Source organism: Ovis aries, chromosome 26 (assembly GCF_016772045.2).
Source record: "Ovis aries strain OAR_USU_Benz2616 breed Rambouillet chromosome 26, ARS-UI_Ramb_v3.0, whole genome shotgun sequence".
Classification (NCBI taxonomy): Eukaryota; Metazoa; Chordata; class Mammalia; order Artiodactyla; family Bovidae; genus Ovis; species Ovis aries.
This window is the reverse complement of record NC_056079.1, coordinates 23,309,366-23,332,551: the sequence shown is the minus strand read 5'-3', so window position 1 is coordinate 23,332,551 and position 23,186 is coordinate 23,309,366. Positions and strand designations below refer to the sequence as shown.

The window sequence follows — 23,186 nt, the reverse complement described above, 5'->3', positions numbered from 1 at the left end:
TGCCACTACGCCACATCAGTTGCTGTTTAGTCACTAAGTCATGTCTGACTCTTCAGAGCTAGTACTTGATGTTATTTCCAATAGACCCCAACCAACCACAAGTGTTAGCACCATAAATCAATTTTCCTAAGACCTCATAGTCTCTGGATTAATCACACTTTAAAGTTTTGAGCTGAGAGAACAAACAAAATACAGAGAGCTAAAAGCAACTATAAATCTTTCTGGATCAGCAAATTTGATATCAGTGCTATTCAGGCCCCCTCTTTGAAATTTTTGTTTATTGAGCTAAAATACATCCAACATACTTTGAGCATTTTAAAGTATACAGTTCAATGGTTTTAGTACATTCACAACGTTATACAACCATCACCATTATCTAATTCCAGAATATTTCCCTTACCCTCCAAAAAATACCTCTTTTTTTTTTTTTTTGGCCAAGCCACGTGGCCTGTGGGATCTTAGTTCCCCGACCAGGGATCAAACCTGCACCCCCTGCAGTGGAACTATCGAGTCTAACCCACTGGACCACCAGGGAAGTCCCAGAAACCTTTCTTTCCAAGTGAACATTTGGAGGAGGAACCTATTGATTCCAGTACTAACACATATTTTCAGACTTAATTCCAAAATACAATTAAAAAAAAATATACTAGGGAAAAGGGGGAAACAGGGAGAGAGAAATATGGTAGCGTATTGTAAGCATCGATAGTGCATTATGCCTGGCGTGGCCTGCCTGCAAGGAGGCCTGCAGCGATCTCCGCCTCCTGACAGCCACGCCCTGTGTGACCCCCTCCTCCATCCAATCAGGCCTGGTCAGGGGAACCGACTAAATACTGCAGGCGGGATGCCAGGTCATTTCCTAGATAGGTTTATAAACGACAGGGCAGTTTTCCCTTGCTCTGTCTCTCAGATCTCTCCCTCTGGGGGAAGCCAGCTGCCATGTCATGATGACGCTCAAGCAGCCTATACAGTGGCTCACCTCTCAGGAATCGAGGCCTTCAGCCAGCAGCCATGGGAGGCAGCCATCTTGGAAGTCAGTCATCCAGCCCCCTCAAGCCTTCAGATGATGCGGCCCTGACCAACACCTCCTGAGAGAGCCAGAACTACCCAACCAAGCTGCTGCTGGATTCCTCAGTGTTAGACACTACAGGTGATGATAATAAAGGTTTGTGGTTCTCATTATCAGAGAAATGCAAATCAAAACCACAATGAGGCACCATCTCATGCCTGTCAGAATGGCTGCTATCAAAAAGTCTACAAACAATAAATGCTGGAGAGGGTGTGGAGAAAAGGGAACCCTCTTACACTGTTGGTGGGAATGCAAACTAGTACAGCCACTATGGAGAAGAGTGTGGAGATTCCTTAAAAAACTGGAAATAGAACTGCCTTATGACCCAGCAATCCCATTGCTAGGCATACACACCGAGGAAACCAGAACTGAAAGAGACACATGTACCCAATGTCCATCGCAGCACTGTTTACAATAGCCAGGACATGAAAGCAACCTAGACATCCATCGGCACACGAATGGATAAGAAAGCTGTGGTACATATACACAATGGAGTATTCAGTTCAGTTCAGTTCAGTTCAGTCGCTCAGTCGTGTCCGACTCTTTGCAACCCCATGAATCGCAGCATGCCAGGCCTCCCTGTCCATCACCAACTCCCAGAGTTCACTCAGACTCACGTCCATTGAGTCAGTGATGCCATCCAGCCATCTCATCCTCTGTCGTCCCCTTCTCCTCCTGCCTCCAATCCCTCCCAGCATCAGAGTCTTTTCCAATGAGTCAACTCTTCGCATGAGGTGGCCAAAGTACTGGAGTTTCAGCTTTAGCATCATTCCTTCCAAGGAAATCCCAGGGTTGATCTCCTTCAGAATGGACTGTTTGGATCTCCTTGCAGTCCAAGGGACTCTCAAGAGTATTACTCGGCCATAAAAAAAGAACACATTTGAGTCAGTTCTAATGAGGTGGATGAAACTGGAGCTATTTATACAGAGTAAATTAAGTCAGAAAGAGAAACACCAATACAGTATATTAACCCATATATATGGAATTTAGAAAGATGGTAATGATGACCTTATATTCAAGACATCAAAAGAGACACAGATATGAAGAAAAGACTTTTGGACTCTGGGAGAAGGCGAGGGTGGGATGATTTGAGAGAATAGCATAGAAACATGTATATTACTATGTGTGAAATAGATCACCAGTGCAAGTTTGATGCATGAAGCAGGGCACTCAAACCTGGTGCTCTGGGACAACTCAGACAGATGGGATGGGGAGGGAAGAGGGAGGGGGGTTCAGGACGGGGGGACACATGTTCACCCGTGGCTGATGCATGTCAATGTGTAGCAAAGACCACCACAATATTGTTAAGCAATTAGTCTCCAATTAAAATAAATTAATTAATTTAAAAAATAAACAACAGCAAAAAAGTAAACTAAAACAGAAAAAAAGAAAGTTCCACACTGCTAAGTTTTGAGGTAGCTTGTTAGCAGAGTAATAGATACTTACGAGAGTGGTGTCAGAGGAATGACTGAGCAAAGCTGCCAGCAGGAGGAGACGAAGTACAAGTGCCTTATAGAGTGAAGCGCCTGAAACACACAGAAATACAGAATTACAGTCAACGCGCAAATCCTCTACCCACCACTCAGCTTAGGCAGGTGGGACCACAGCTTCCCTTATGGAGTCCTTTCTCTGCCACCAGTGCCCTGTTACAACCTTTTTTCCCCATCAAGACAGTCGTTGTTCAAATAAAACCGAACTCATACAGAAATCAACAGAGGGGCACACACAATGTGATTTTTTTCTGCATTCCATTTATGCCTAGAGATGGAGTACTTTTATCCTCTCCATCTTCCTAAGGATGGAGCTGAGAGAAGGCTGACAAGTTATCTTCCAGAAGGTCTTTCTAATGTTCTCTGTGTCTATTTCCACTGGATTTTTTTTATGAAAGAGGTAAAACAAACAAAATGAAACAATTAAAGTAAATGCATGTATACTATCATGTAAGAAACGTATCGCCAGTCTAGGTTCGATACAGGATACAGGATGCTTGGGGCTGGTGCACTGGGATGACCCAGAGAGATGATATGGGGAGAGAGGTGGGGGGGGGGGGCGGTGGTTCAGGGGTTCAGGATTGGGAACTCATGTACACCCGTGGCGGATTCATGTCAATGTATGGCAAAACCAATACAGTATTGTAAAGTAAAATTTAAAAAAAATTAAAAAAAAAATAAAGTAAATGCAAATAAAATGGCAAACCACTTTAGAATAACTGGGTGGGGGGGTGGTCAAGGAAGAGACAGCTTGAAAATGTTAAATCAGGAATTAATATCTTTACCATTCCTTGGTTTTCTAGAAAAGGGCTGGTTTCTCCTCGCCTGCTCAAAAATACACTCAGACCCTCTATTCTTTGAGTTGCGTAAACCACTCCACGTGTTTTCTCCTGGCACCAAAATATGTTTGGATAATTCAAACCTCCAGTCTGTTCAGATCTTGTTGAAACGTGTTTGCTTTGCTAACTCCTAGTAAAGTAAATGTACTTTTAGAGCTTGGTCATGGACTTAAGTCGCCAGATGTTTTTGCCTGATACCATGTCTTCCTGTCACCTTGTCAACAAGTTACCAGAGGTGGGGTTAATTCTCATTTTGCAAGAATGTGACCCAAAAATGTGTTTGATGAGCCTGGGCCCTGGTTATCTCAGATTTACAGAGGCTCTTAGATTACAGCTCTGAGAATAAGCCAGAGGCTATCGTTACTCCCCTTCAAGATCACAGTGAAGGAGCAACTCAGTGAAGCTACGAGCCACGCTGTGCAGGGCCACCCAGGACGGACAGAACTGTGAAGAGTGCTGACAAGACATGGTCCACTAGAGGAGGAAATGGCGACCAATCCAGTATTCTTGCTTGGAGAACGCCGTGAACAGTATGACAAGGCAAAAAGATAAGACACGGGAAGATGAGCCCCTGCAGGTCGGAAAGGAATCCAATATGCTACTGGGGAAGCATGCATGAGTATAGTCGCTCAGCCCTGCCTGGCTCTTGGAGACCCTATGGACTGTAGCCTGCCAGGTTCCTCTGTCCGTAGAATTTTCCAGGCAAGAATACTGGAGCAGGTTGCCATTTCCTTCTCCAGCGGCTCTTCCCAACCCAGGGATGGAACTCTCATCTCATGCATCTCCTGCATTGGCAGGTGGATTTTTTACCACTGTGGCCCCTGGGAATCCCCATGTGTGGAGGGCAATTACTAATAACTCCAGAAAGAATGAAGAGGCCAGGCCAAAGCAGAAAGGACGCTCAATTGTGGTTGTGCCTGATAGTGAAAGTAAAGTCTGATGCTGCAAAGAACAATATTACATAGGAACCTGGAATGTTAGGTTCATGGGTCAAGGTAAATTGGACGTACTCAAGCAAGAGACAGCAAAGCGGAACATCGACATCTTAGGAAGTCAGTGGTCTAGAATGGATGGGAATGGGAGAATTTCATTCAGATGACCATTATATCTACTACTGTGGGAAAGAATCCCTTAGAAGAAATGGAGTAGCCCTCAGAGTCAACAAAAGAGTCTGAAATGCAGTACTTGGGTGCAACCTCAAAAATGACAGAATGATCTCAATTTGTTTCCAAGGCAAACCATTCAACATCACAGGACTCCAAGTCTATGCACCAACCACTGATGTCAAAGAAGCTGAAGTTGACCACTTCTATGAAGACCTAGAAGACCTAGAACTAACATCAAAAAAAGATGTCCTTTTTATCAAAGAGGCTTGGAGTACAGAAGCAGGAAGTCAAGAGATAACCAGAATAACAACCAAGTTTGGCCTTGGAGTACAAAAATGAAACAGGGCAAAGGCTTAAAGAGTGTTGTCAAGAGAACACGCTGGTCATGGCACACATTCTCTGCCAACGACCCAAGAGATGACTCTACACATGGACCTCACCAGATGGTTAATACCAAAAGCAGATTGATTATATTTTTTGCAGCCAAAGAAGGAGAAGCTCTACACAGTTAGCAAAAACAAGACCTGGAGCTGACTGTGGTTCAGATCATGAGCTCCTTATTGCAGAACTCAGGCTTAAATTGAAGAAACTAGGGAAAACCACTAGGTCCTTCAGGTATGACCTAAGTCAAATCTCCTATGATTATATGGTGGAGGTCATGAATAGACTCAAAGGATTAGATCTGGTAGACACAGTATCTGAAGAACTAAGGACAGAGGTTCCTAACACTGTACAGGAGGCGGTGACCAAAACCATCCCAAAGAAAAAGAAATGCAAGAAGGCAAACTGGTTGTCTGAGGAGGCTTTACAAATAGCTGAGAAAATAAGAGAAGTGAAAGGCAAGGGAGAAAGGGAAAGATATACCCATTTGAATGCAGAGTTCCAGAGAAAAGCAAGAAGAGATAAGAAAGCCTTCTTAGTTGAACAATGCAAATAGAAGAAAACAATAGAATGAAAAAGATAGAGAGCTCTTCAAGAAAACTGGAGATATCAAGGGAACAAACATTTCAAGCAAGAACGGACACGATAAAGGACAGAAATGGTAAGGACCTAACAGGAGCAGAAGAGATTAAGAAGAGGTAACAACTTAATACCCAACTGAATGCAGGGTTCCAGAGAACAGCAAGGAGATATAAGAAGGCCTTCTTAAATGAGCAATGCAAATAAATTTGTTTTCAAAGAATTACATTACCATACAGCATGCCTCTCTCTCTTGTAAGTGGAGAAACTGCCTATCGGCCTATTATCACAGGTATTTTTTTTTTGGTAATGTAACAAAAATTTAATATTATAAATGTGACTATAATACTATGTGCCATACACACTGCATAAAGATCCATTCATTGGTGTATAGGTTAGAATACTGTGAAGCAATCTTATCCATTGCATTAGGCTGCTGCTGCTAAGTCACTTCAGTCATGTCCGACTCTGTGTGACCCCAGACACGGCAGCCCACCACACTCCCCCGTCCCTGGGATTCTCCAGGCAAGAACACTGGAGTGGGTTGCCATTTCCTTTTCCAATGCATGAAAGTGAAAAGTGAAAGTGAAGTCGCTCAGTCCTATCTGACTCTTAGTGACCCCATGGACTGCAGCCTACCAGGCTCCTCCATCTATAGGATTTTCCAGGCAAGAGTACTGGAGTGGGGTGCCATTGTCTTCTCCTGCATTAGGCTACTATTAAGCAACTGCACTGCTGCTTCTTTAATTATCAGTGTATAAATCATTATATAAAAAGAGGAAAAGAAATAGAAAAATAGGAAAACAATAGAATGGGAAAGACTAGAGATCTCTTCCAGAACACTGGAAATACCAAGGGAACATTTCATGCAAGGATGGACATGATAAAGTTTCTTTACAGAAACTGTAAAGACCTAACAGAAGCAGAAGATATTAAGAACAGGTTGCAAGAATACACAGAAGAACTATACAAAAAAGGTCTTAATGACCCAGATAACCAGGATGGTATGATCACTCACCTAGAGCCAGACACCTGGAGTGTGAAGTCAAGTGGGCCTTAGGAAGTATCACTACAAACAAAGCTAGAGAATATGATAGAATTCCAGTTGAGCTATTTCTAATCCTAAAAGATGGTGCTGTTAAACTGCTGCACTCAATATATCAGCAAATTGGAAAACTCAGCAGTGGTCACAGGACTTGAAAAGGTCAGTTTTTCATTCCATTGCCAAAGAAGGGCAATGAAAAGGAATATTCAAACTACCATACAATTGCACTCATTTCACATGCTAGCAAAGTTATGTTCAAAATCCTTCAAGCTAGGCTTCAGCAGTACATGAACCGAGAACTTCCAGATGTACAAGCTGGGTTTTGAAGAGGCAGAGGAACCAGAGATCAAATTGCCAACATTTGTCTGATCATGGAGAAAGCAAGGGAATTCCAGAAAAATATCTACTTCTGCTTCATTGACTATGTTACAGTCTTTGACTGTGCGAATCACAATAAACTATGGTAAAGTTTTAAAGAGATGGGTGAAACAGTCCACCTTACCTATCTCCTGAGAAACCTATATGTGGGTCAAGAAGCAACAGTTAGAACTGGACATGGAAGAATTGTTGTTGCTGTTGTTCTGTCACCCTGTCGTGTCCAACTCTTTGCAACCCCATGGACTGCAGCACACCAGGCTCCCCTGTTGCTCACAATCTCCTGGAGTCTGCTCAAACTCATGCCCATTGAGTTGATGATGCCATCCAACCATCTTGTCCTTTGTCGTCCCCTTCTCCTCCTGCCTTCAATCTTTTCCAGTATCAGGGTCTTTTCCAATGAGTCAGCTCTTCGCATCCGGCGGCCAAAGTACTGGAGCTTCTGCTTCAGCATTAATCCTTCCAATGAATATTCAGGAGTGATTTCCTTTAGGATTGACTGGTTTGGTTTCCCTGCTGTCCAAGGGATTCTCAAGAGTCTTCTCCAACACCACAGTACCAAAGCATCAATTCTTCGGTGCTCAGCCTTTTTTGTGGTCCAGCTCTCACACCCATACATGACTACTGGAAAAACCATAGCTTTGACTATATGAACCTCTGTTGGCAAAGTAATGGCTCTGCTTTTTAACATGCTGTCTAGGTTTGTAACAGCTTTTCTTTCAAGGAGCAAGCATCTGTTAATTTCATGGCTGCAATCACTGTCCGCAGTGATTCTGGAGCCCAAGAAAATAAACTCTGTCACTGTTTCCATTGTTTCTCCATCTATTTGCTATGTAGTGATGGGACTGGATCCCATAATCTTCGAATGCCATGGAAGAACTGCCTGGTTCAAACTTGGGAAAGGAGTACATGGGCTGCATGTTATCACTCTGTTTATTTAACTTGTATGCAGAGTACATCATGCAAAGTGCCAGACTGGATGAATCACAAGCTGGAATCAAGATCACTTGGAGAAGTATCGACAACCTCATATATGTAGGTGATGCCTGAGGAACTAAAGAGCCTCCTGATGAGGGTCAAAGAGGAGAGTGAAAAACCTGGCTCGAAATACAACATTAAAAAAACTAAGATCATGGCATCCTGTCCCATCATTTTATGGCCAATAAAAGGGGAAAATCAGATGTTGTGACAGACTCTATTTTCTTGGGCTCCAAAATCACTGCAGATGGTGACTGCAGCCATGAAATTAAAAGTCATTGGCTCCTTGGAAGAAAAGCTACGACAAACCTATACAGAGTATTAAAAACAGCAGGTATTCCAGGAAACATGTCCTAGAAGATAGATTATCATACACTGGTATAGAGATTCCATATAGTATTTGTGTACAGATGTGAGTGTTGGACCATAAAGAAGGCTGAACACAGAATTGAGGCTTTCAAACTATGGTGCTTGAGAAGATGCTTGAGAGTCTCTTGGACTGTAAGGAGATCAAACCAGTCAATCCTAAAGGAAATCAGTCCTGAATATTCATTGGAAGGACTGATGCTGAAGCTGAAACTCCAATAATTTGGCCACCTGATACGAAGAGCCAGCTCACTGGAAAATTCCTTGATGCTGGGAAAGACTGAAGGCAAAAGGAGAAGAGGTTGGCAGAGGATGAGATGGTTAGATAGCATCACTGACTCAATGGACATGAACCAGAACAAACTCTGGGAAATGGTGTAGGACAGAGGAGCCTGGTGTACTACAGTCCAGGAGTTGCAAAGAGTCGAACACAACTTAGGGAATGAAAAACAACTGTCCAGCTATTAACATCAGAAGTTGGTAACCCAAAGGAGCTCATCTCCTGTTCCATCAAATAAAAACACGACACAAATACATATTGTTAACAGGGTAAGAAGGTCAGACATTGGCTCCATGGGCCCAGTGGTTTATAAAACAGGCCAAAAAAGGTCATCAGACACTGCTTTGGTCTCTCAGAATCAGGTGTTAAGACAAAATTATAGTCTTTGAGCCAGACTCCTTTCTGCATCTTTCTCCTCTATTTCTATTGGTCTATTTGGACTGTGCTTTGTTGGTGAGCTTACTTGTTAATTAAAAATTTTCTGTTGCTTACATTTTGAACTATTTCAATGATAAAGAAAAGCTCAGAAACAACATAATGGAAATCTGTGTATGCAATACCAAGACTGAACAAATGTTAAAATTTAGATTGTTTTTTTGAGAATGAACACAATTTAGGCAAAATCAAGACTAGTTCCGTGGTGGACAGGCCGTTGGGTTGTACCCAACGAACCATACCTGTGTAAAGTCCCCTGTGCAGAACCTTTCTAATTGACAGAATGTGGCAAAGATGATGCAATGTCCTTCTTTTAATCAGATTATGCTACATGGCAAAGGCTAAAGGATTTTGTAGATATGATTAAAATCCCTAACTAGTTGACCTCAAGTTTACCCAAAGGGAGATTATTCTGTTTGGGCCTCATTTAATGAGGATACTTCCTCATAAATAAAAATTAGTCGCTCAGTTGTGTCCAACTCTGTGACCCCATGGACTGTACTCCACCAGGCTCCTCTGTCCATGGAATTCCCCAGGCAAGAATAATGGAGAGGGTTGCCATTTCCTTCTCCAGGGGATCTTCCTGACCCAGGGATCGAACCAAGTTCTCCCACATTGCAGGCAGATTCTTTACCATCTGAACCACCAGGGAAGCCACCATTTAATGAGGGGGCACCTTAAAAGGGGAACAGGGGATAAAAGACTTCTAAAGACTGAGAACCTCTCTCCTCATCACTGGCTTTGTAAAAACAAGCTGCCTGTATTCTACAGTTGCAAAGAAATGAACTGTGCCAATAACCAGAGGGAGCTTGGAAGCAGATTTGTTTCTAACTGAGGTTCCTAAAGAGAACACACTATGGTTAACACTTTGATTTCAGCCTCGTGAGACCCTGCTCAGAGAACCTAGGAAAGCCTTGCCTGGATATCTAACCTGCAGAGACTGTAAGATAGTAAACTGGCATCAGTTTAAGCTATGAGGTTTGCAGTAATTGTTACTCATAGATTAAAAAAAAATTAAAAAAAAAAACAACTAATACAAGCCCTGATCTCATTTCTTCATCTCCTTCCCCAGGGTATCCCATGAAATGATGTTCAGCTTTACTAGAAGGAAGGGAAATACACATTTACATAAGGAGATGCCATTTCATACTCTTTAAAAGTGACAAAAATAAAAATGCCTAACAACCCCAATGGAGTAATAGGAAGTGTCATGTATTGGAAGTGGGAGTGAAAACTGGTAGAACCATTTCAGAGAGAGGTTTATGATGCTTTTGTGATCTAACAAGTTACCTTTTAACAGCTTTTCATACTTTTTACTACATATATTCTGCATGAAAGTGAAAGTCACTTAGTCGTGTCCAACTGTTTTTGACCCCATGGACTGTAGTCCATGGAATTCTCCAGGCCAGAATACTGGAGTGGGTAGCCTTTCCCTTCTCCAGGGGATCTTCCCAACCCAGGGATTGAACCCAGCTCTCCCACATTGCAGGCAGATTCTTTACTAGCTGAGCCACCAGGGAAGGCCAAGAATATTGGAGTGGATAGCCTATCCCTTCTCCAGTGGATCTTCCAACCCAGGAATCAAATCAGGGTCTCCTGCATTGGAGGCAGATTCTTTGCCAACTGAGCGATGGGAGAGTGAAGTAAAAGTCATTCAGTCATGTCCGACTCTTTGTGACCCCATGCACTATACAGTCCGTGGAATTCCCCAAGCCAGAATATTGGAGTGGGTAGCCTTTCTCTTCTCCAGGAGATCTTCCCAACCCAGGGATCAAACCCAGGTCTTCCACATTGCAGGTAAATTCTTTACCTGCTGAGCCACAAGGGATGCCATAGACTTTATTTTAATGTATATTACTCAGAAACATTTGGTATTTTTGAGTGTTTTAAATTTTATGTAAGTAGCATACTTTAGTAACTTGATTTTTTACTTAATATTCTGATATTAAAATTCATCTACTTTTATACTTAACAGATTCTTCTTTTTAACTCAGTAATACATTCCATTATATTACAATATAGCACAGTTTATTCATTCTTCAAACTATACTGGGGCAACCACACCTGTATTCATCTTAGGGGCAGTTTCCCTAGTGATTACACTGAAAGTGAAAATTTAAATAAGGCTGAGCATCACTTTGTATGTTTTTGGTCATTCTATCTTCTTTGCTAAATGCCTTTTCATGTTTTTTACCCATTTTCCTGCAGGGTAGTTATTATTTTCTTTGTTGACTTAAAGGGTCACTACAAAGCTAGTGGAGGTGATGGAATTCCAGTTGAGCTATTTCAAATCCTAAAAAATGATGCTGTGAAAGTGCTGCACTCAATATGCCAGCGAATTTGGAAAACTCAGCAGTGGCCACAGGACTGGAAAAGGTCCGTTTTCATTCCAATCCCAAAGAAAGGCAATGCCAAAGAATGCTCAAACTACTGCACAATTGCACTCATTTCACATGCTAGTAAAGTAATAGTCAAAATTCTCCAAGCCAGGCTTCAGCAATACATGAACCATGAACTTCCAGATGTTCAAGCTGGTTTGAGAAAAGGCAGAGGAACCAGACATCTAATTGCCAACATCTGCTGGATCATCGAAAAAGCAAGAGAGTTCCAGAGAAACATCTATTTCTGCTTTATTGAGTATGCCAAAGCCTTTGACTGTGTGGATCACAATAAACTGTGGGAAATTCTGAAAGAGATGGGAATACCAGACCACCTGACCTGCCTCTTGAGAAACCTATATGCAGGTCAGGAAGCAACAGTTAGAACTGGACATGGAACAACAGACTGGTTCCAAATAGGAAAAGGAGTACGTCAAGGCTGTATATTGCCACGCTACTTATTTAACTTCTATGCAGAGTACATCGTGAGAAACGCTGGGCTGGAGGAAGCACAAGCTGGAATCAAGATTGCTGGGAGAAATATCAATAACCTCAGATATGCAGATGACACTACCCACTATAGCAGAAAGTGAAGAAGAACTAAAGAGCCTCTTGATGAAAGTGAAAGAGGAGAGTGAAAAAGTTGGCTTAAAGCTCAACATTTGGAAAACTAAGATCATGGCATCTGGTCCCATCACTTCATGGGAAAAAGATGGGGAAACAGTGGAAACAGTGTCAGACTTTATTTTTCTGGGCTCCAAAATCACTACAGATGGTGATTGCAGCCATGAAATTAAAAGACGCTTACTCCTTGGAAGGAAAGTTATGACCAACTTAGACAGCATATTCAAAAGCAGAGACATTACTTTGCCATCAAAGGTCCATCTAGTCAAGGCTATGGTTTTTCCAGTCGTCATGTATGGATGTGAGAGTTGGACTATAAAGAAAGCTGAGCACCAAAAAATTGATGCTTTTGAACTGTGGTGTTGGAGAAGACTCTTGAGAGTCCCTTGGTCTGCAAGGAGATCCAACCAGTCCATCCTAAAGGAGACAGTCCTGGGTGTTCACTGGAAGGACTGATGTTGAAGCTGAAACTGCTTTGCGGAGAGCTGACTCATTTGAAAAGACCCTGATGCTGGGAAAGATTGAGGGCAGGAGGATAAGGGGACGACAGAGGATGAGATGGTTGGATGGCATCACCGACTCGATGGACGTGACTTTGAGTTAACTCCAGGAGTTGGTGATGGACAGCGAGGCCTGGCGTGCTGCAGTTGACGGGGTCACAGAGTTCGACACGACTGAGCGACTGAACTGAACTATATATTTTGGCTCTCAATCTCACCAGTTTTATGCATTACAGGTGGCTTATCCACTCATTCCCTTTCAAAAAATATATTTACAGTGAACCTGGTTTTCTCACCTGAAAAATGTGGATTATACCATGTACCTCACAGATAAATGTCAAGACATCCATGCAAGTTTCTGCTCCCATGCCAGGGACACTTTAGATGTTCAGTGAATATGAGTTTCCTCCATCTCCTTAAGGATCTTCTGGATACAAGAATAAGGCAGTGCCTAAAAGAATGGACTGGAAGCGGACTGAAGTCTTACTGAATCCCAGTGTCACCCCCTTGCCAGTATTCTGATCTTGGACCACACTGCTTTAAGTCATCTAAGCCTCAGTTTGCTCATTTGTAAAATACAGATCATAATGCTTGCTCTAACGAGTCACTCCAAGGAATAAAGCTCTGTCTTCCACAGTGCGTATAAAACAGTGAGCTATCAGCACAACAGCAACTGCTGTCATTATTATCATTATTATTATGGAAGATGAGAACTGCAGAGAAATAACAAACAGAAGGTAGAATATGACACAGTCTCCCCATGTGAGACACCAGCTAACTGGTATCACAAGGCAGAGGTGAAGGAGAGATTACATCCAGTCAAGGGTTGCTGGCAATTCAGGGAAGGTTTCACAGAGGAAATGTCATTCAAATGCAGCTTGGGGGACCTCCGTGGTGGTCCAGTGGCTAAGATTCCGTGATCCCAATGTAGGCGAGCTGGGCTCCATCCCTGGTCACGGAACTAGATCTGACAAGCCTCAACAAAGACAGAGGCTCCCAAGTGCTGCAACTAAGATCCAAGCAGTGAAATAAACAAATAAAAAAATATTTTTAAACTGTAGCTTGGAAGAAGGGTGGGTGGGATATAGATAGTTAAACCTGAGGAGAAAGACAATTTTGCAAATAAAACCAAAAAATGCTGAAGTATTAAGCAAAATAAATAAAGAAACAAACAAAACTCCTAGTATTCCAGCTATGCAGAAGCATGGGATAACCTGAGAGGGGCTGTCGACATCCTGAAAAGGAACATCAAGACCAGATCAATCATGGAAGCTCCTGGATGGCTTAGGACTCTGAAGTCAGATGGTGATCAAAGAGCATTTAATCTTTGGAGATATCAAAGTATGATACATTTTGCATGAAAGAGAATCGCATGCCCTAAAAAAAGGCCCTTGCTGGGTAACTACAGAGTGCTTTGGGCTATGGGATCACACTTGTCACCCAGGAGTCCGTGAATGAGTGCCTGGAGGTGGCAGTGGGGAGGACCGGGGACAGTGCCTGTGACTGAGATAAAGGAGTCCAGCAGGTGTGTTCATGGAATCAGGCCCTGGGTCAGTGGCCTATGGAATCCAGCTTGGATCTGCTATTGACTCCCATCCTGCACTAGGAGTCAACCAGGTAGGCATATTTCCTCTCTTACATGGGATCAGTTCTTAAATAGGACCCAGAAAAGGCAAAGTGTACAGTCTTCTTATAGACAAACCTGGTAGCTTGTCAGCAAAAGAATCTGCTTGCAATGAGGGGATGCAGGTTCAATCCTGGGTCCGGATGATCCCCTGGAGGAGGAAATGGCAACCCACTCCAGTCTTCTTGCCTGGAGAATCCCATGGACAGAGGAGCCTGGTGGGCTTCAGTCCATGGGGATGTAAGAATCAGACACGACTTAGCGATTAAACCACTTACCACCACGGGGCCAGATACTAGTTTCACAAATATTTTGTTTTAAATGTGGGTGAAACACATTTACCTTCAGGAAGTGTGGCTTTGGACAAAATGTGCACCACCGATTGGCCATTTAAATCATAGAATTTGGCTGTACCAAAATATATTGGATTTACAATGATCTTTGTTTCTTGTGTTTTATCTGGATTTTTTTCCCAGTTTACTATCACATGATTGCTAACTTCAAAAGGTGTTTTTGGTCTTTCTTACATAAGGAATCGAAAATATTCAAACTCAGAGGAGCAGAGGGTAGAGTGGTGGTTCCCAGGGGCTAGGGGAAGACGGAAATGGGAGGTATTAGTCAAAAGGTACAAAGTTTTACTTACACGAGATGAATACATCTTAGAGAGCTACGGTACAGCATAGAGCCAAGAGTTAACAAATACTGCACTGAAAATTTGTTAAGAGGGTAGATACTATGTTAAATGTTCCTATACAGAAAAAAATTATAAGTACAGAGGGTGAGAGGAAACTTTTGGAGGTGATGGATATCTTTATGACACAGATTGTAGTGATGGCTTCATCAGTTCAGTTTTAGTTTAGTCGCTCAGTCGTGTCCGACTCTTTGTGACCCCATGGACTGGAGCACGCCAGGCCTCCCTGTCCATCACCAACTCCCGGAGTTTGCCCAAACTCATGTCCACTGAGTCAGTGATGCCATCCAACCATCTCATCCTCTGTCGTCCCCTTATCCTCCTGCCCTCAACTTTCCCAGCATCAGAGTCTTTTCAAAAGAGTTAGCTCTTCACATCACGTGGCCAAAGTATTGGAGTTTCAGCTTCAGCATCAGTCCTTCCAATGAACACCTAGGACTGATCTCCTTTAGGATGGACTGGTTGGATCTCCTTGTAGTCCAAGAGACTCTCAAGAGTCTTCTCCAACACCACAGTTCAAAAGCATCAATTTTTCAGTGCTCAGCTTTCTTTATAGTCCAACTCTCACATCCGTACATGACCACTGGAAAAACCATAGCCTTGACTAGACGGACCTTTGATGGCAAAGTAATGTCTCTGCTTTTTATATGCCATCTAGGTTGGTCATAACTTTCCTTCCAAGGAGTAAGGGTCTTTTAATTTCATGGCTGCAATCACCATCTGCAGTGATTTTGGAGCCCCCCAAAATAAAGTCTGACACAGTTTCCCCATATTTTTCCCATGAAGTGATGGGACCAGATGCCATGATCTTAGTTTTCCAAATGTTGAGCTTTAAGCCAACTTTTTCACTCTCCTCGTTCACTTTCATCAAGAGGCTCTTTAGTTCTTCTTCACTTTCTGCCATAAGGGTGGTGTCATCTACATATCTGAGGTTATTGATATTTCTCCCGGCAATCTTGATTCCAGCTTGTGCTTCCTCCAGCCCAGCGTTTCTCATGATGTACTCCGCATACAAGTTAAATAAGCAGGGGGACAATATACAGCCTTGACGTACTCCTTTTCCTATTTGGTCCCAGTCTGTTGTTCCATGTCCAGTTCTAACTGTTGCTTCCTGACCTGTATACTCAAGAGGTTTCTCAAGAGGCAGGTCAGGTGGTCTGGTATTCCCATATCTTTCAGAATTTCCCACAGTCTATTGTGATCCACACAGTCAAAGGCTTTGGCATAGTCAATAAAGCAGAAATAGATGTTTCTCTGGAACTCTCTTGCTTTTTTGATGATCCAGCAGATGTTGGCAATTTGATCTCTGGTTCCTCTGCTTTTTCTCAAACCAGCTGGAACATCTGGAAGTTCACAGTTCATGTATTGCTGAAGAGTGGCTTGGAGAATTTTAAGCATTACTTTGCTAGCATGTGAGATGAGTGCAGTTGTGTGGTAGTTTGAGCATTCTTTGGCATTGCCCTTCTTTGGGATTGGTTTCATCGGTGTATACTTATCTTCAAACTCATCAGGTTGTATATATTAATATGTATAAAAGTACTGGTCGCTCAGTCATATCTGACTCTGCAACCCCATGGACTGTAGCCTGCCAGGCTTCTCTGTTCATGGAATTCTCCAGGCAGGAATACTGGAGTGGGTTCCCATTTCCTCCTCAAGGAGCTCTTCCCAACCCAGGGATCAAACCCCCAACTCCTGGCAGGTGGATACTTTACTGTCTGAGCCACCAGGGAAGCCTTGAAATATGTATAGATTTTTGTATGTCAATCACAACTTAATAAAGTGGTTTAAAAATGCTTTGTTCTTATTGTTTTGTTAACAACTGAACATTCCAAAACCTATTTATTTATTCATAAGACAACTGACTTTCAAAAGATAATGAGATCCAGCTGCAAAACTGTATGTATTCAAATTAGGAGTCTGAGGTTAGAAACATGCCTATTTTTTTTTTTTAAGCAAGTTCTAGGCTTCAGCATGCTGAATGCCTTTTCTCAACAAGGAAATGATGAGTAATTCTGTCAGCAAAACCAGACAGGCATCATGCCGCAAGAAATGTTTATCCCTTCACCTCCATCACCTGTTAGAAAAAAAATCCAAAGACATTTCTAAAGGAAAGACAGAGAGCGTTGACAATGAAGTTACCCTACTGCTGTCCTTCTTGGTCTAAAACGATTCTGCTGGTGTTGACTGCCCAGTGAGTATAGATTGAGCTGAAACGATCTTTGCAAGACCAGCAGCTCTTCTTCATTTTCTGCCAGGACTTTTGTAGTATCTGGCAAGAAGTAAGTAAACAGCGGTGTGTTCACCATTATCAATTGATCACCATTTCTTAAGAGCCATTTCAACATTTCCTCTCATTCTAACCTAATTGGTAGACAGCATAGGAAGCTTTTTAAAACAATGCCGTTGTAATGAAAGCTTATTTGTCCAGGACTTTATAAACTATGATTAAATTTTTAAAAATATTTATGCGGCTGCATCAGTTCTCAGTTGCAACACGTGTGATCTTCACTGCGGTGCGTGGGCTTAGCTGTCCTGTGGCATATAGGATCTTAGTTCCCTGACCAGGGATAGAACCTGTGTTCCCTGCACTGAAAAGTAGATCCTTAACCTCTGGACCACCAGGGAGGTCCCACAATGACTAGTTAATCTGAATACCACAACCTCTTTTAAGACAGAAGATAAAGAAGTATGAAATGGACAAGTGGATAGCTAGCTTTTAATTCTTTATCTCAAATGACTTGCTGGCTGGATGTTTCATGAAAACGTGCTCTCTTTTACAAAACAGGGAAATGGGTCTCTGAGAAGTTCCTTGCCTTCTCCTAGTACAGATGTGATGGTGGTTCTAACCAGAAACACAAGTCTTAGGACTCTTCATCATTTATGTCTGTTGTCTGTCAATTTATGATTTGCAAAGGACACTTGAAATGCTATTTCTCATCAAGAGACTTTTATCTTTGTCAATAAATTAACTGAGGCAATTTTTAATATTCCTATCAATTTGCTGTAATTTTCCCCAAGTAGCTGCTCCAGATGGTGCGTTAGAGACCAGAACACAGGGTATGAAATGTTTTCAGGATACAATGCCATCTCTAATAATACTTCCTTCTAGATAACACGGCCAACCTTTTTCCTTCCTAATACTGTCTAATTAACCAAGAAGGGAGCTGCCAATAGGAAAATTCCAATGTTCCCGTTCAGAACTAGGGCTTTTTTTTTTTCTTATATAGACTTCAGCTCCTGCAAACCTTGGGGGAAACACAGCTCACAGTAGTGAGCAATTTGGCCTTGCTGGTAAAGAAAACATCACACTTCTCATCAGTTTCATTTAGAATTAAACTCGAATCATTGTTTTGAAGATAACAACAAGCTACAGCATTAATATTTTATGATACGGTTCCAGGGGCACAAAGCAAACATTGAGGCCCGGACACTTTCCTCTCATGTTCTGCTCCATGTTTTGCTTTTGTCTTCCTTTGGTCCCAGTCCTAAGAATCCTTAGGTTGAGCACAGGACTCTTTTGAAAAAGTAAGTCTCTGCTCAGATCTGGTTTATAGGCTCATCCTTATAGTCATGCCCCTGATGTTTTAGAGACAAGACAGCATATGTGGGCCCCTCAGGGGCCTGAGTTGCACAAAGTCTTCTCAGGTTGCCTTCTGCAAAATTTCCATAGCACTTTCTCTTCTTCCCATGAAATTCAACACTATTAGCCTCAGGTCCTTAAAAAATGGAATAGGCTTGTGGTTGGGCAGCATCCACGAGGAAGAAACTGGAACCCATTGTCTCCCATCCTTGGCCTTGGGCAGCACACTCTCACTGCTGGCAGAGGGAGCTCGTGACAGATGGGACGTCAACCACCACTTTCGGAATACAACTTGGCTATGCCCGGGCCCCGTTTTCAGTTTCTTGGCAGCTTGTTTTGGTAAAAATAAGTCATCAGCGTGAGACGAGTGTAGAAGCATCATGTGAACGAGAAAGGTATACACTGTAACTGCCTTGTCTGTGATCCAAGATAAGATCTTGCATAGACCTTCTCCTTCCCCACCCAAATCTCTGATGTAATTTAAACAGTCTAACCTGAACGCTGAAACAGTCCTTCTGGGATTAAAAAACAATTCTCAGGGATTTCACTGACAGTCCAGTGGTTAGTACTCTGTATTTCCACTGCAGGAGTCATGGGTCTGATCCCTGGTTGGGGAACTAAGTTCCCACCTGCCATACGGCCAAAAAAACCAAAAGAATTCTCTTTTGGATGCAAAGCCCTGTCTCTGACCATCCTTCTCTCTGGGTCTTCTCCTAAGATGGTGCTGTTGGTATAGGAGGTGGAAAGGGGTGACCACACAACTTCTTGAGTTTGGGGACTAAGGAGTACTCTGATCTTGTGTTGAATCTGGAGCGTGATCTGGCAACATCTTCTAGCCTCTGGCATGATGTCGCTTGATCAACTGCTTCCAAACCTGCTGCCCAGGGCCAAGGAACTCATGGTTCCATGTTCTGGGCAATGCTTCCAGGTGGCACCGGTCAACTCTCACAGGCGGGCTCGGTGTCTCTGCTTCTTCCACTGCCTGCTGACTCCCCAGTCTTCCTTTTATCCTCCATGTGGTCTACCCTTAGCCTCTATGTGAGTCACACTGCCCCATGCTACCAGCCCCACGGCAGCTCCATGGGCCCTCAACACGGGAAGGAGAGTACTGTGGGAAGCCGTTTTTCTCTACCTGACCTCGCTGTACCTCCAACTTTATTTGGATGGACTGTTCCTTGTCTAATAGGCGACCCAAATGAACAAGAGTCCACACGCTGATTTTAGATAACAACTTTCCGAAGGAAGACTCAGGACACGTTCATCAGGCCATCTCGCTCCTCTCTCTCCCTTTCCCTCAGCTCCTTGTGGCCTTTGCATCATCATCTCAGGGCTGGAAAAGGGCAGCTCTCCTGCCCTCATCTGCTCCGTCTGCCCCTTCATAAAACTCTAAGCCGAAGAAAAAGATAAATGAATTGAAAAAGATAAATGAAATGAAAAGGATAAATGAATTAATCCTTTCTTATGGTAGAATCCTTGCCAGAAAAGCCTTTGTTTTGCTTCATTTGAGTGACATGTCAAATATTTTTTAAAGCTCTAAGTGTTTTACTTTGTTTAGACTAAACCACAGTGTAACTGACAGAAGCTGAACATTAGGTGTCATTTTGTTGTTTGTCGTTAGTTTGTTTTGTGTTCCTTTTATAGAACATCTCAATCCCCTTCCCTCCCTCAGGCAGATGACTACCTGGAATGCCCTGGGAACAAGGCCATGCATTAGGAAAGTCAGAAGTATAAAAGCACATACATAATTGTTAAATCATTTCTCCCATGACATTTATGCTGTCCCAAATCTTCACGGAGATCTACCAGAATAAGTTTAATTGTTGATGCCGTTGTCTGGAGGAGGAAACTAAGATTCACCTTTAAAAAAACAGATTTCACACTGAATCATACTGGCTCCAAAGACCAAGCTCCTTTCCTGGGTGACATGAAGTGAAAGCTGCTCAGTCATGTCTGACTCTGCAACCCCACGGACTGTAGCCCGCCAGGCTCTTCTGTCCATGGGATTCTCCAGGCAAGAATATTTCAGTGGGTTGCCATCCCCTTCTCTAGGGGACCTTCCCAACCCAGGGATGGAACCTGATCTGCTGCACTGCAGGCAGATTCTTTACTGTCTGAGCCACCAAGGAAGACCGACCATGCTGCTTTGAATAGCCGGAAGTTTAGATACAGATCATGAGCCAAGAGCGGAGGTCAAAAAAGAACCATGTAAATGGCATCATCCACACGGACTACAGTACAGAGCCAGAGCAGAGACAAATGTGGTTCCCGATTCCATGGTCCCAGGCGATCTCGGGAGCATGAAGGTTTAAGTAAATACCAGGCCATTCAGTAGAAGGTCTGATTGCTTGTTTAATAATAAAAACAGAATCAACTGATGACTTCATTAAAATGGGGCAGGCTTTGAGGCTCATTCTCTGAATTCTACTTCATCTGGGAAGCCCAGAGATCGTTCCATAATCTTGTGGAGGGAGGAAGAATAGATTCTGCTATTCTGACTTCTGTATCCCAGGCTTCCTACCAAGTCTCCGCTACTCAGGTCAATGTCCTACGATTGGCGTTTAGAGAATTTAAAGATTAATGGGTATCATCTTCACAGCTAGATACTAGATACTGCATCTCAAGCCTGCTTCATTTTAAGTTTATAAAGACATGGTTGTGTTTTCAGTTGTAGAGTTTACTCCATGCCCATTTCATTCTCCTCCCTTGTTTTTAATTGATATTATAAAGAATGGTGATGAATGAACAAGAAAGCTGGAAGAACAAAGAGCACCCATCTGTGGGCAGGGAGAGGAGGGCATTCCTGCGTGAGCATGACCTCAATGGGGCGTTAGAAAGGGAGTGAGGTGGGAAGGACAGCCTTGGGAGAGGAGGTGGCCTGGTGTGGAGTGTGAGAGCCAGACTGGGTAAGAAGGGTTGTGTGTGCAGGGTGGGAGTGCCTGGGAAGTCACAGCCCTAAGAACATCAGGAGGGGGTCTTCCAGCAGGGACCCAGGGGTGCTGGAGCCCAGGTGTGGTGGGAGAAGCGTCCACATGGAGGAGAGGGTTATGACAGCAGTCAAGAGATTGTTTACCTACTGGGGAATCAATCAAAGAGGTAACCACATTAAGGGTAGTGGGAAACAGATTTCTCCCCATCACAGAAGAGAGAAAACTAAACAAGTCCAGGGCTGTTGGACTGGAACTGAAAGTATCAGTGTGAACATTTGGCTTTTCAATATATATCAAGGTAGATAAAGAGATACAAATAGATTTAAACATACAGATGAACACACACATATAGTCTGGCTGTCCGCTGACAGCATCTTGGTGAACTGATGCTCCAATAACTGTGAGTATCTAGTATTCAGACCTAGTTTTTCAACACCGTTCTCCACAAAAAGAAGTCAAGGTTCTTAGAGGACTGGCCAGTTCAGGGCCGAGGCAAGGAATGTACATGATGAAACAGAAAGATCTTTTTTGTGTCCAAAACTGAAAAAGTGCTCAAAGAATGATGGAGGCACGGCAAAAGGACACAGGGGCTCCCACTGGCCATGTCTGGGACAATCTGTCCTTCAAAATAAGTAATCCTACTGGGAGATTATGGGTTTCCCTGGTGGCTCAAGGGTAAAGAATCTGCCCACCAGTGCAGGAGATGGGGGTTCAATCCCTGGGTTGGGAAGATCCCCTGGAGAAGGAATGGCAACCCATCCAGTATTCCCGCCTGGGAAATACCATGGACAGAGGATCCTGGTGGGTTACACAGTCCGTGGGGTCACATGACTTAGTGACTAAACAACAATAACAACTGGTAGATGATAACCTATTAAAAAAACTAGGAAACTATGAGTCACACAGATATAAATAAGTAAGTTTCATGAAGATTGGGGTATTTCTTCTCAAAGTACCTTTGCACAAAAGACTTATTAGTTACAAGGAGAAAAAGAGTCACCTGGCATTGGAGAGTGCGGCAGAAGACACTTTAGTCAAGTGATCAAGGTGAACATCACCAATAACAGGAGAAATTGAAATGAGGCCCCACCAATCAAATGCAGTGAGGAGACCTCAGCATCACACTGGGATGTTCTCAACAAAGATGCAAAACCTGAATCCAATCACGAGGAAGCGACAGATTACTCTCCACTGAGGGACACTGTACAAGGTACTTGCTTAACTTTAGAAGTGCCAAGGTCGTGAACATCAAGGAAGTGTGAGGAACAGTCCAGAGTAAAGGAGAATGAAGAGACCACTCTGTGATTCTGAACAGAATGCACTGGCCATAAAGGATTTTCAGTTCAGTTCAGTCGCTCAGTTGTGTCCAAGTCTTTGCGACACCATGGACTGCAGCACACCAGGCCTCCCTGTCCATCACCAACTCCCAGAGCTTACTCAAACTCATGTCTATTGAGTCGGTGATGCCATCCAACCAGTTCATCCTCTCTCCTCCCCTCTCTTCCGGCCTTCAATCTTTCCCAGCATCAGGGTCTTTTCCAACGAGTCAGTTCTTCTCATCAGGCGGCCAAAGTACTGGAGCTTCAGCTTCAGCATCAGTGAATATGCAGCACGGATTTCCTTTAGGATTGACTCCGGGACAATCAGCAAGGAAGGAGGTCTGGGGCCCAAAGATAAATTTGTATCGACATCAATTTCCTGATTTGGAGGTGGTCTTATGGCTCTGTACAATGCTGCTGTTTGTAGGAAATGCACCCTAAAGTGTCCTGCCATTATGGGGTGTAAGGTTGGTCTCACTATCAATGATTCAGAAAAAAAAGGTCTGTGCTATACTGACACCTTTCATGTGAAAAACAAATCTTTAAATAATATATTAGAAAATACGTAAATATGTAAAAAAGTTAAAATTTTTTGATATTTAA

The 23,186-nt window shown here is 43.0% G+C and overlaps 1 long non-coding RNA gene across 2 annotated transcripts in view; it reads right to left on the bottom strand.

Annotated features, from left to right (window-relative positions):
• Positions 1-263: 263 nt before the first annotated feature.
• The window catches only part of LOC121818076 (uncharacterized), a 222,741-nt gene continuing 199,818 nt past the window's right edge, over positions 264-23,186 (bottom strand). For both annotated transcript variants that reach the window (XR_009598622.1, XR_009598623.1), the window contains 2 exons: positions 2,513-2,592; positions 264-1,922 (listed from right to left, as the gene is read on the bottom strand). This is a non-coding gene — a long non-coding RNA (uncharacterized LOC121818076). The remainder of the gene's footprint in view (positions 1,923-2,512; positions 2,593-23,186) is intronic.